The sequence below is a fragment of the Callospermophilus lateralis genome, unplaced genomic scaffold (genome assembly GCF_048772815.1).
Source record: "Callospermophilus lateralis isolate mCalLat2 unplaced genomic scaffold, mCalLat2.hap1 Scaffold_63, whole genome shotgun sequence".
Taxonomy (NCBI): domain Eukaryota; kingdom Metazoa; phylum Chordata; class Mammalia; order Rodentia; family Sciuridae; genus Callospermophilus; species Callospermophilus lateralis.
This window is the reverse complement of record NW_027514713.1, coordinates 2857726-2872337: the sequence shown is the minus strand read 5'-3', so window position 1 is coordinate 2872337 and position 14612 is coordinate 2857726. Positions and strand designations below refer to the sequence as shown.

At 35.0% G+C, this 14612-nt stretch overlaps 1 long non-coding RNA gene across 1 annotated transcript in view; it reads right to left on the bottom strand.

The window, feature by feature from the left end:
- Positions 1–14359, bottom strand: part of LOC143389595 (uncharacterized) — a 32978-nt gene extending 18619 nt beyond the window's left edge. The window contains exon 1 of the long non-coding RNA XR_013090151.2: positions 14269–14359. This is a non-coding gene — a long non-coding RNA (uncharacterized LOC143389595). The remainder of the gene's footprint in view (positions 1–14268) is intronic.
- Between the last annotated feature and the right edge of the window lie 253 nt (positions 14360–14612).

Here is a 14612-nt window from a genome sequence, read left to right as displayed (position 1 = left end):
CCTAATTTTATTCCATATGATTTCATATTAAATCCCCAAATCTAGATGATAGAATTCATGATTCACTGCCAAAAATATTACAGTAAAAAAATTTAAGGAGTGGATGTTTAGTAAGTATGTCATTTAACAATTTTATTACCATATGATTTTAAAGAAATTTATTCATTTTCCTGCAGCCATAGTGTAGAGAAATTCCTTATTTAATTTTCCTGTAGTAATTAACAAAGATAAGCCCTAGAATCCACTTTAAATAACCTAACCTTACAATCATACAAGAAATCTATAATAAATGATGAGTAAAGAAAAAAGTCAATTATAGAAATTTAAACCTTTTTCTTTTTTGAAATCAATGTCTAGCTGCATTTTTGGATCCTTTTCTCATTTTTAAGCCAAAAATATATAAAAGACAGAAGTTTGAACTTCAAATTTATACATGAGATATGTTTATTAACTATAAAATTCAAAATCTTTAGAAATTTTAGAAATACAAAATAAAAACCCATCATGGAAAAAATTAGGTAATATTGATGAACATTTAAAACAAATTAATAATCATTAACTCAAAAGGAGTTTAAATTAGTATCTATTTGTGGAAACTATTTTGCTATTGAATATACATGATACTCCCCATCACAGAGACTTACTGAAATTAGAGCATATGTGATCATGATAGCATGTAAGTATGCAATGGTACTTACCCAAACACTTGAAGCTCAAGGGCATAGCTCAATACAATATACATCTTGAAAGAGATAAATAATAATCTGTAGGAAAAATGGTCACTGTATGGCAATATGTAAATCAATGGATGTGTAACTGATGTGATTCTGCAATCTGTATACGGGGTAAAAATAGGAGTTCATATCCCACTTGAATCAAAGTGTGAAATATGATATATCAAGAACTATGTAATATTTTGAACAACCAACATTAAAAATTAAAAAAAAAAGAAGAAAAATTGTCACTGAGGCCAGTCACATTTCATAATATATCCAGTTTTAAAAAGGGCATAAAACACTATGTATAAATTTTACATAGGTGCCTTATACAAGTGGTATTTCACATGTGTACATTTTTAGAAACAAAATATGTAGAACTTATGAGAAAATAGAAGTCACAAAAAGCACATAAAAGACTGAATTATACATTCCATGTAAATAATATAACTCATCATTACAAAGGTGATCATTTTCCCCCAAATTAACTGACAATATATCTCACCAAAACTGCTACATACACATAGAAATATATCACAGTGAAGTCTACTTTTATGTGCATTCTATAAAGCAATAATTAAAAAAAAAACTATAAGTAAATATATGATAGAAGAAAGCATGAGAATAGGGAAAGGGGAATTACTGGATACTGAAGGGGAGCAAATTATATTTCATGTTTTATGATAATGTCAAAATAAACCTGACTATTAAATACAACAATAATGCAATAATAAAAAAATCATCAAGCTTTACTTTAAATGAAGTAAGAAATCAAAGCATAAATTTTTAAAATTCATCTACAAAGTTATATGTAACTTTAGCCAAAAATCTTTTCAATTATAAGAGCAAAAAAAGAACTTATCATGGCCTACTAATTCATATATATGGTGAAAATATAATATTACAATAATAAAGAATCACAATATAAATAAGATCCCCATATGAATATATATATATATATATATATATATATATATATATATATATATATATATGTGTGTGTGTGTGTGTGTGTGTGTGTGTGTAAAAACAGTATGCTTTACTGCAATAGCAAATTCTACATAAATCAAACCTTAACAAAAATAATCTCAGCTACTTAGCTAGGGCCCTACTCAAAATAAATTTAAACCTGTTAGGGTGTTTATTGGTGAAGAGTCCTTGCTTCCCCAATGCTGAAGTATAACACTAGATAAGTTCTCCAAGGCAGGTTTCGAGCAGAAAGTAGAAGCTTTATTAAAGGACAGTAGAAAAGACTTCTCCCAAGAAGACAAAGGGGACCAAAGTGGTAGAATCCATTAAAGAGATTTTTTAAAAAACTTTAAAAAAATTTAAGGTCTTATTACCTTTTTTAGAGCTAAGGTCTTCCTTCAGCTATCCTGCATTCCTGTCACATTGCTGTCCTTTGTTCTGTTATCTTGCAGTGTTGGAATGTAGGTGGGAAGACCCAAAGTATGGAGGACAGGTGGGCTGAAGGAGTAATCTGGGCAGGAAGGGCTTTTGGATTAGCATCTCCATGTTTGCTGTGAGCTGCTTCATTAAAATTTCCTTGGGGTGGGCTTAGGGCCTTAGGGACATTTTCAATTCCCCTTATCCTGGACTCCATCCTCAATATGGAGTTTTGATTGATTTTACTGGAAATTAGACCCAATTTACCTAACTACACAAACTACCTATTCGTAAATCTGGCTCCACTACCAAGGATATGGCTAAGTAGTAAAGTATCCCTGAGTTCACCTAATTTTAACAAAATAATAATAATGAAGAAAGTAAAAATTAAAGAATGTCAAAATGAAAATTAGATAGCTAAAATGGAAATTAGGTACCCAAAAATGACAGCTCCTATACTGCAGAAAAATGGATGTTGGAGATTTGATTTTGATAATTATTTCACTGGTCAATCTCCAGTATCTGGTAAGATACTGGGCTGCAGGAACACACCTGCCACATGGTATTTTATGCAGATTCTGAGGATGCCCTTTGAGCATAAGGAAGGCAGCAAACAGTCTCTGCCACTGACATGTTCCTCACCTGGTTGGCCAGTAGGACTGAGAACATAGTGGCCCAGTGGAGGAGTTAAGCCTGATGACTCCAGAGACTGCCCAGAGTCCCAATCTGCTAGCTCCTTTTTTCAACAGAGCCAGTCATGTGGTTCCAACAGTCTTCCTCCCCCTGCCTCCCTTGCTAGGCCAATGCACACTCACCATTTCCTGGCTCTCAGGAGTAGGGCTACTTGGGATCTGCTGCAGTCTGGTTAATCACAAAATAACTGAGCCACAACAAAAACCTTGTAGATTCCAACAGCAACTCTTTATTCCTGAACTCTCATCGGCACTCTACATGCACGTTCTGGGGAAAAATACACCTCCCCTGGGCTCTGCATCCCAAATACTCTCTGAATCCCGGAGAACTAAACGGGAACTCAAGGAGCAGGTGCCTGAGGCAGCAGGATCCGCCCTAAACCCGGATCCACCCTAATCCCTGAGCAAGGTCACCTTTCATGCAATGTCACTGCAAATAACCTGGGTCCAAGGCAAGCCCATTTCCACAATGGAGAGTCCTCCCTCTAAGCTACATTGGGTAGGCTGACAAGAAAATTGCCATGTGTCAATCCTACTTGGCTATGGCTCTCATCATGGATCCTCAGATCCTGCATAGAAGAATAACCTGTGACTCTGAAGTGTGAGATTATAGATGGCATAAATGCAGAACTCAGGAGATAAGAAGTGAAAGTCCACCCTCTTCCTCCCTGGTGACAGGAATGGACAGTTCCCACAAAATGCTCTTGATTGGAAGGGGCTTCAGATCATGAATATTGAATCTGAGAGAAGTGAGCCCTGTTTTGGAATGACAGGGAATATTATCAAATCCAGTCATGAATAAGGGCTAGAATCTCAGGTCATTGAGTGCTGGTTTTTTTTTTTGTTTTGTTTTGTTTTTTGTTGTTTGTTTGTTTGTTTGTTTTTTAAATCTGAGAAATGTACCCCAGAGTTTCAGGCTGCTGTTATTTTAAGGCAAGGTTTTTTTCCCATAAGTGGGAACTAAACCAACCAACAGAACATTTTCATTTAAACTTACATATAAAGTCATTTCAGTTTATAGATTATATGTGCTTCTATATTACTCAGGATTTGATATAAAATAATGACAATAATTATCAAATTGTATTTATTTATTTTTTGATCTCTGTTCTTTTTAGGTGACAGATTGAACTTTGAACTGGGAAGAAAACCCCTAAAGTAAAAATGCCCAATAGAAACAACACTTAAGTGGCTGGGATTTTGGCTCAGCAGTAGAGTGCTCACCTTCCATGTGCAAGATCCTGAGATCAATCCTCAGTACCACATAAAAAAAAGTGAAATAAAGGTATTGTGTCCAGCTATAGCTAAAAAAAAAAAAAACATAAAAAAACATAAGGCACAAGGTGAGAAACCAGTCTCTACCTCAGAGCAAAGACTGTCCAAGGAAGGGGGCATGACTCTTATTCTTGGAAAGACACACAGAGCACTCCTAGGCTCATACCTAACCTGCTGAGTTGTTTATCTACAAATAACAGGAAAGATCTGCTGTGTCTGGTGTTCCTGACTCAGTCAGGTTAGGTTGGGATCCATAGCAACTCCCTAGCAGCCACTAATCAGCATGAGACAGGAAAAATTCCTGGTATTCCACATGACACTTCCAGTAGTTTATGGTGGTTAATAACATTTTGGGAAACCATATAGTTCAGCATATTCTCCCCTCATGGCCTAAGCCAATCTGTTCAAATGAATCCCCATCTTGTATTAACCAATCACGCTTACCCAACTTGTTCCCACTAGTGAATGTGCTAATCATGTTTTAGAGTTGTTTATGATATTCACAAGGTGTGTGATGATTTGCTAAGAGATGCTATTGAAGCCAGATTTAAAATTAGGTAGTAAGTGTAGTTAGGTAAATCGGATCTAAAATGGAGGCCATGTTGAGAATGAATTCTGGGAAATGCAGGACAACTCATGGAATGTTAATGAAGTTCTGACAAAAGCCCTAGGCCCAAAGTCCATCCCAAAGAAATGTTAATGAACAGCCCCAGAAGATTTAAAATAGCCCATCCCAAAGAAATATTAATGAAATCCTTCAGGCCCAGATTACTTCTTTGGGCCACCAGTGTCCCACCCCTTGGGCCTTCCCACCTACATTCCATCACTGAAAGAACTATAAAAAGGGGAAACAACTGCACTTCCATGGATTCCACCTCTTGGGTCCCCTTCTTCCCCTTTCTGCTGTCCTTTAATAAACTTCTATTTTCCACTCTGACCTTGCCTCCACGTGCTTCTCTGATGTTGTACTTCAACAGTGGGGAAGCAAGGACTCCTCACAATCACCAGTCAACAGCAGTAACACTATGATGTATGTGGGGTTTCTGCCTTTCCCAAAGAGTTATAAAACTGCTGCAAACCCCAGGCTCGGGGCCTCTAAGCCACCAGTTTCTGTGTGTGTGGAGGACTGAGCTTGCTTGCAATAAACACCTCTTTGACGCTTACATCGATCTTGGTCTCTGGTGGTCTTCTGGGGATCACGCATTTGAGCATAACAGTCTCTCCTGAAACCCATGGGAAAAGAATTCAGCACTCCAGTTCTCTAGGACTGTAGTTTTATAGCACAAAAAATTACAAAAGTGGGGTGACTTTAGAACTTACACGAATAACAGGAATTTTACAATCATAATACAAAGACACATAGTAGGTTAATGGTCTAAATGGTTTAGCACATAGGGAGTAAATTTAGATCACAATATCAGAATTTATGGTGCGAACACTAAAGTTTCAGAGTGAGTTGTTATTTGGTCAGGGTAAGACAGAATTTATGAGTCCTCACTAAAGTTTCAGGGAGGGTTGTTATCTCATCAGGGAAAACCAGACATGGGTAAGTTCAAGGCACTGGTAGGCATTTCAAGCAAATTTACAAATCACAGTAATTGTTAATGAAGCAGAAATTAACTTTTCATGCCTTTGGGATGAGATGGCTCCCAATCTTAAAAGAAAATTAGTCTGGATTTTTCACAAGCTATGGCCATTGCTTTTAAAGTATATTTTTCATACTTTAACAAGTATGAGAATTAAATTATTAATATTAAATACTAATTTTTTAAAAGACCGAATAAAATAAGAACTAAGATATTTGTTATATTAATGGCGTAAAATTTTTTGATTAATATATTGATGATATAAACATGGAAAATTTTGACAATGATAAAAAGACATTTAATATAAGGGATTCAATATTATAAGTACCTCATGTAAAGTGGGTCAGTCCTTCAATGATTTTTTTCATTTTATTTTTAGGTCATTTTGAATTACACTTCTGCAAATGTTTATTAAGTATACAAATTTAAGATTTTGTATTTTGTAAAGTAGAAAAATGGCAGATTTGAGATCCTGTCAGGATTTTAAAACTTAAATGCCATGTGGGGCATTTTAGCACTTTTTAAAAAAATATTTGCATACAGTCCAATTTTAGAGGGGAATGAGTTGGAGATATAGTCTACAGTCCTGAGTAAAAGAGAAATTGCCTTAGGCTATTTCTAAAGCTTTTAACTTTTCTAACTTCAAAATTTTTGGTGATATGAAAAAAAATTATTTATTTTAAGAAATGAATTGGTTGAAATTAACTATTTATCTTTCCTGCATTATTTTTCACTTTCATTGATTTTTTTATAAGAACTAACAGAACAGAATTCCAAAAGTGTTCCATGTAAATTTAAAGGTATGTTTCTAATAATCAAGATAGAAAGCAGAAGCAAAACATCATCTAATTTGGTGGTTCTGCCTGAAACTAGAGAGTTACTTATTTATTTCTGCTATTATTCACTAGGTTCCTGAGGTTGCAGAAATCACCAACCAACACAGAGAAAAGTCTTTTTAGTTTGTTTCTCACAGCCAATTCAAAGTAAAATACACTAGTATCACTGTAGTTTCAGACCAAAGTGTGTTTGTAAATAATAAAAATATGTATACACAAATATATAAATAAATATAAAAATATAATATTAGATAGATTTTTTCCTGAATAATCATTTTGTGCATATTTCCCTTTAGACACATAAATCCTACATTGCTACACAGAGTAATTAAGGCACATACTAAGAGCTTGGTATAAAACTTGGCACAGAAAACATAATTAACTAGAGAACATCATAGAGTATTATAGCTAAGTGTTAATTAGCAAATTCATAGTCTTTAAGTACATTAAGAGACAAGTTATCATAGCAAATTTTGTAACTTAGTTGCTGCTAATATAGAGAGTTAGAGATATTAGTTAAGAGATGGTTTTATGTAGATTTTTGGTTTAAAAAGGGAAAGATCAAATAATGGAAGTGATTTAAACCTGAGCAATGATATTTTTCTGCATTCAGTACCTTTTTTGCAGACATATGAATTATAATTAATTCCATCCAGTAAAATGCAGAAATAGTATAAAGATTTTTCACTAGAAGTAAAACTACTTAAAACGAGAAAAAAACTTCCATTCCTGTCCAAATGTTTATTCCTGACAAAAAGACTGCTTCTTTTGAACCATTTCTGTAGATATGATTTTTTTGTAATAAATATTTTGGTGATTTTTGCATATTACTTAATATATTTATGCTTCACATTTTCTATTTTGTCCTATTTTACTACCTATATTCTGAAAGAAAAAATTTCTAACTCCTAAACACCCTTGATACTTGAGCGATCTTTTAATTTTTAAGCTTATATCATTTCTATAATGAATATTGTGCTTTCAGTAAAGAATGACTATTTTTTATGCACCTGGCTCATTTACAGGAGTTTTGTTGTGTTCCTTGTTTTTATTTACAGTGAAGTTAAAAAAAAAGATTAATGTTAAGCCAAAACACAAAGAAAAGACAACCAACTCAAATTTTAAATCAAATTAAATCAAGATTGTATTGTGGGCTGGGGATGTGGCTCAATCGGTAGCACGCTCACCTGGCTTGCGTGCAGCCCGGGCTCGATCCTCAACACCACTGACAAAAAAAAGATGTTGTGTCTGCCGAAAACTAAAATATATATTACAAAATTCTCTCTCTCTCTCTCTCACTCTTTCTTTTTTAAAAAAATTGTATTGTGTACACAATAGCTGTCCAGGACTGTCTCTTACATAATTCCATGCTAGAGATCATTACCCTGATCTTCAGAAAAAAGTTTTTACAGCACAAAAACTCACTAAGGAGGTGGGTGTCTAAGGTACTTAAAGCTAACAAGATTTTGACAATCATAATACAAAGACAAAGAGCAGATTAAGGATCTACATGGCTAACATTTCAAGGTAGAAAATAAATTCAGCTCCAGACATTAGAATTTATGAGCTGCCACTGAGATTTAGAGAGAATTGTTATTTGGTCAGCAGGAGCCAGAATTTATGAGGCACCAGTAAGGTTTTAGAGAGGGTTGTTATCTGGTAAGGGATAGCCAGGCATAGGTGAATTCAAAACACTTAGAAATTGCAAGCAAGTTTAAAACATCAAAATATTGTCAGGCCAAAGAGAAATTTTAGTTTTCTTACAAAATACAAAAATAAACTTTTTACCTCTAAAAGCTCTAAGAGAAGATATTATTTATTTATTTATGTATGTATGTATGTATGTATGTATGTATGTATGTATGTATGTATATTTTCATACCTAATGGCTTCTGGCATTCCTTAGTTTGTGACCATAAATGCTTCTCTTCTGTGTTTATGGGGCTTCCAAAATAAAAAATATAGATAAGCCCTTCTCATAGGAAAGATTCTTCAAACATAGCAAGTAACTACCCTTTAACCCACATGGTCTGACAACCATATTATAGGATATGAAAGATCCTCCGATATGCTTGTTCTCCCAACCATTGTTTGCAAAGATTGACAAAAGTCAATTCATTGCACATAATGAGTGAGGTGAGTCTCTGCTCTGCAGTGCAGAACAGGAGGTAAAAGAGCCCCCAAAGTGAGTTTAAGACAAGGCTTTACATGACATTGCTGCCAGAATCCTAAAAACAAAAGAAAACATAAATTCAGAGAGAACCATACTCACATAATCTCATTTGACAGAATCAAATTCATAAGAGGAACAGAGGACAGAGGAAAATCTAAAGGGATTTAACTATGTTTTCTTTTTTCTAAATTGCTGTTAATGTCTCCCACAATTATAGAGTTCTGGATCTCCTCAGTTACTACTTTATCATTACCTTCAACCTACAATGCATGAGGCACACTGAATTTACTCTGATACTCATGTACTTATCACTTATTTTTTTATAGAAATGCATATGAATATGACTATATTTTTCCCACATTTCCAAGATTCTACCCTGAAAATTTCTGAGATATCACTTCCCTGAAATGTATTTTCATTATTTCATGTCAGTTCATCTAAGTATTCCATATCATGTGTTGGAAAAGATGAGACAACTCTAAGGTCCTTCTTATTTGATATTTATAAACTATAATTAATATTCAACCTCAGTACCTCCACAGAACTTAAGTCTCATTCACCTTTCTCATTCATAGTGCTTTATTTTTTAAGTAGGTGGCAGAAATTTTATTTTAAAGAAGAGTAAGTGATTTAAAGCCATTCAGTGTAATTTAGAGGATTCCAAAAACCTATGGTTGTGGTTCTTAAAAAACCTTACCACTGAAAGATCTGGATTACACACCAGGTTGGACACTGATACTATGCTTCCATGGGAAATGGTTTCTTGGTTGTGAATATTGTCTTTCCCTTTTTCCTATAGTCTTGGAAATGCGTAGATTGTGTGAACTTTTAGAATCACTATTTTCAACACACTTAGCATGGACCCATTTGATAATAGAAGACATCTATATTCTGAAATAAATGACCCTTCACCAAGCCCTAATGAAATGATAAAATAATCTCTGGAAAAAATAACAGTCAACCATTAGATAATTTTTTAAAAATACTAAGAATAAGTTTAGTTAGTAATACATTACTGTACTAGGAAAAGTGATATCAATGCAATTTTAATTTTTAAAGTTGTTTCTAATTACTACAAAGAGAGTATAAAAAGCTGGGTATATGGGCTGCAGTTGTGTCTCAGTTGTAGACTTCTTTGCTAGCATGTGGAAAGCACTGAGTTTGATTCTCAGCACTACATATAAGATTTTTTTTGTTTTATTTTTTAAATACATAACAGTGGAATGCATCACAATTCTTATTACACGTATAGAACAACTTTTCATACCTCTGTTTGTATATAAAGTATGTTCACATCAATTCCTGTCTTCATATATGTACTTTATTTTTTTAAAGAGAGAGGGAGAGAGAGAGAGGGAGAGAATTTTAATATTTTTGTTTTTTTAGTGTTCAGTGGACACAACATCTTTGTTTGTATGTGGTGCTGAGGATCGAGCACCAGCTGCACGCATGCCAGGTGAGAGCACTACATCTTGAGCCACATCCCCAGCCCCATATATATACTTTAGATAATAATGCCTATCACATTCCACAATCCTTGCTAATCTTTACACAACACTCCTACACTGGCTACTTCACATAAACTTGCCTCAGGGATTTAATGCATTAATCAAATAGATTTTCTGCAACCTATGCAGAGCTGTTGGAATGACTATAATAAAAATCTAAAATTGTCATTTATGGTGGCATATGCCTGAAATTAGAGAAGCTATGGAAAATGACACAGGAGAATTGGTAGTACAAAGACAGCCTCAGTAACATAACAAGGCTACAATCAGCTTAATGAGAGCCAGTCTCAAAATATAACGTAAAAAAATGTAGATTTATCTCAGTGGTGTGCACCTCTGGGTTCAATACTCAGCACCAAACCATAGAAAACCAAGAAAATATCTCATAATTAATAAGGATTCCAGGGTACACAAATATGTAAAAATATTGGTGACAATATAAATTTAATAAATATATTTTTATGAAATTTTTAAGGTTCTTTAAAAGCCCAAAATAAAAATGCCACATAATCCACTAGTAATAGTTTGGGGTAGCAGTGCAAAATTGTACATGCCTGTACTCCCAGTGGCTTAGGAGAATAAGAGGTAGAAAACTAGGCATTTATTTTCAAGTTAAAGACCAGCCTCAAGAACTTGGCAAGGTCCTAAGAAACTCAGTAAAACCCTCTCTCAAAAATAAAAAATAAATAAATAAAAGTGTTGGAGACTGGGTATGTAGCACACTGGTAAAGTGACCTAGGGTTAATCTCTAGTATTTAAATAAATAAAAAATATATAAATAATAATTCTCAGTAAAAAAATGCCATACAATCCAGTAATAATAACTCTGGGTATATATGTAAAAAATTTGGAATCCTTTTGCTAAATATATTGCCACACATCTATTTTTATTGTACCTTTATTCAAAGTATCTACTAAAAGGAAACAAATATAGTTCCTTTTAGATAGAAAGTATAAGAGAAAATGCCTTCCAGCTGCAAAGCATCCAATTAGTCCATCCCTTTAGAAGCTACACACTTAAAATTCAAACTGGTCCCTATAAGGCAAGACTCAAGAGAGTGGTGTTTTCTAAATACTGCCCAAGTTTTGGAATCTCTGGAAACCTTGTTTCAGATATTCTAAAACTCAGAACTAGGTCATATGGAAGGTCAGAATGAGAACACAAGACAGTAAATTCTTTAATGGGGAATCTTAACTCAGACACTGACATAACCAAAAGAAGTGTTGGAGATAAAAAATAGATTCTGTTTCACTGATTTCTGGGTTTTGGATTCAAATCAAATATATATTAGAAAAAAAGTTAAGGCCACTGGTTAAAATCTACGTAAAACAGGTATTAAAAATGTACCAGGGGCTGGGTGTGTTGGTGCAAGCCTGTAATCCCAGTTGCTGAAGAGGCTGAGGAAGAATTACCAAATGTTCAAAGCCAGCCTTAGCAGAAGCGAGGTGCTAAGAAACTCAGTGAAAAACTGTCTCTAAATAAAGTAAAAAAAAAAAAATCCTGGGGATTTGTCTTAGTAGTCAAGTGTTAGTGAGTTCAATCTCCAATATCCCCCATAAAAAATGTACCAGGGGGCTGGGGCTGGGGCTCAGTGGAGCTCACTTGTCTGGCACATATGAGGCACTGAAATCAATTCTCAGCTCCACATATAAGTAAATAAAATATAAGGTCTATCAACAACTATATATATATATATATTACAAAGATATTGACATGGACTTTGATCTAATTTGTGTGTACTTTAGTCTTTAAGATTGAAGTTAGTTGGGGCTGGGGATGTGGCTCAAGCAGTGGCATGCTTGCGTGGCATTGCGTGTGGCCAGGGTTCAATACCCAGCACCATATACAAACAAAGATTTTGTGTCTGCAGAAAACTGAAAAATCAATATAAAAATAATTCTCTCTCTCTCTCTCTCCCCCTGTCTCTCTCTCTCTCTCTCTCTCATACTCTCTCTTAAAAAAAAAAGATTGAAGTTGGCCAGGCATGATGGTGCATGCCTGTAATATCAGCTGAGACATAAGGATCATGAATTAAAAACCAGTCTCACAATGGTGAGGCACTAAGCAACTCAGTGAAACCCTGTCTCTATGTAAAATACAAAACAGGGGTAGGGATGTGGCTCAGTGGTAGAGTGCCCCTGATTTCAATCCCTGGTCTCCTTCCCAAAAAAATAGGACTGAGTAAATAGCTCAGCTTGTAGAGTGCTTGCTTTCTAAGCATGAGGCCCTGGGGTTAATACCCAGTACAGAGAGAGAGAGAGAGAGAGGGAGAGAGAGAGAGAGAGAGAGAGAGAGAGAGAGAGAGAGAGAGAGATTGAAATTGCATGTAATTTAAATACAAGTTAGTCCCACTTTTATTTTTCCTGTCACACAAGAATAAAAGAGTTTCCTGAAATGTTTGGAATGTTTCTGTGGGTTATTTATTTACTTATTTATTATTTACTTATATTTATGTGTTGCTGAGGATGGAACCCAGGACCTTGTATGTGCTAGGTGAGTGCTCTATCACTGAGCCACAACCCCAGATTGTCTGACCATAAATAAATAAACAAACAAACAAATTAATAAATAAATAAACCCTCAATTGATGACCCATTACCGTTTTTAAAAATCCTAAATTGGGACACTTAAACCTCATTTAGGAGAGATTCATTTTTTTTAATGTCACCTAATTTTATTCTGTTTTCTTCTCATGTGAAAATCTCAGAATGACAAATTATAATCTTTAAAAAATGCCCTCCAGTTCTTGAAGAAAAACATTATAAATGATGCATATATTTGAAATAAAACATGGGAAAATAATGATTAGGGTAATGCTGAAAGTGCAGTTTTGAGATTAACCAAAATTTCTCAGTTTGCAAATTGAATCTGGGTGCTTGTCTCATTAATTTTGAAGAAAAAAATCTATTTAAGCAAGAATAAATAAAACTTCCATCATGTGGTATGAGGAATAATACCAGGAAAAAAAAACAAACTTATTTTAGTGTGCCATCTTAGAAGTTTCTTGATGGTTTTGGGCAGAACATGGAGCAAAATGCATTTAGAATAGGCATTGGAAAAGGCATCCTGACTACCATATGTGTTCACTTTCATCCTTTCAGTGACCCATCCTTTTTTCTTCAAATTCAATCTGGGACAAAGGAATTTGTTGAAGGTGTTTCCACCTATGGGCTTCAAGGTCTTTTACATTTGAAATAGGCCTTAATGGTGCCTATTAATATATCTTCCAGATAGACTCCAGGTGTTGTTGATAGAGGCCCATTATCCTGATTACATGGTCATTATACTATCTATTCTATTTTATACCTATTCACTGTGAACAGAGAACCCTAGATTTGGATATGTGAAAAGAGAGCTAGAAAACTAGGCGTTTATTCTGAGACATATGGAGAGTTCAGCTGAAGTTCTGGATTTCAGATTTTTGTTCTGGATTTGAGATACTGCTTCCCCTGCATTTAAAAATCTCAGGACTCATGAAGAGAATGAGATAAAAGCTAACATCATAAAATTAATGAGACCCTAAAAACTCAAAGGGACCCTGTCTCTAAATAAAAATATTAAAAAAAGGGGTGGGGATGGGAATCAGTGGATGAATGCCTCTGGGTTGAATTTCTGGTACCAAAAAGAAAACAACATACACACACACACACACACACACACAAAAATTAAATAAACAAACAAACCAACAAACAAACCCTCATGAGTAACAAGCCCTAAAATCAGAAGCCTCTCTCATGCATGAGTACAACAAATGGATTTGGGGTTCTCTCCTGAAAATTATCCCAGTCTTCACCACACAATCTGAGACATGCTGGACTCCTGGCACAGGGATGCCCCAAAAGGGCTTCAGAAAGTAGCTAAAAACATCATAAATGATGGAATAATATGGCCAGGTTTTCAACTGCCGATCTAAGCCTCACTATACTAGTCAGAGGGAGGTGAAGGATAGGCTGCCACAGAGTGACCCTCTAGCCAAAAAACTCTGGAGAGGACCATGAGGAGTCTCTAGCCATGACTCCTAGTTTCCACCATTGCCACTCCTGTCATCATTAAGCCACCTTCCTACCCAGTCTCAAGATAGTAAGTAACACTTACCATTTCATGGGTTTCAGGGTTCTCAGCGTTGTCCCTGTGGTTTGTTTTCAGATTCTACATAGCACAGACACCTGGGCTCTGGATCCAGGACAGAAGCCTACAAAAAGATTGAAAAAAATAGTGGGCTCCAGACACCAAGGGAACAGAAGATTGTGGAAGACCTCCCCCTCATCACCAGCTGCATGAGGATTGCACAGTTCTCACCTAAGAGACTGATTGGTCAAGGTTTCAGGCACTGCCTCCAACCTGAGCCAAGTGGGCACAGAATCAAAGTTTGAATGACAGGCTGCTCCACTGTCATTGTTAAAAGACTACAGATCATGGCTGAGAATATAGTTTCATCA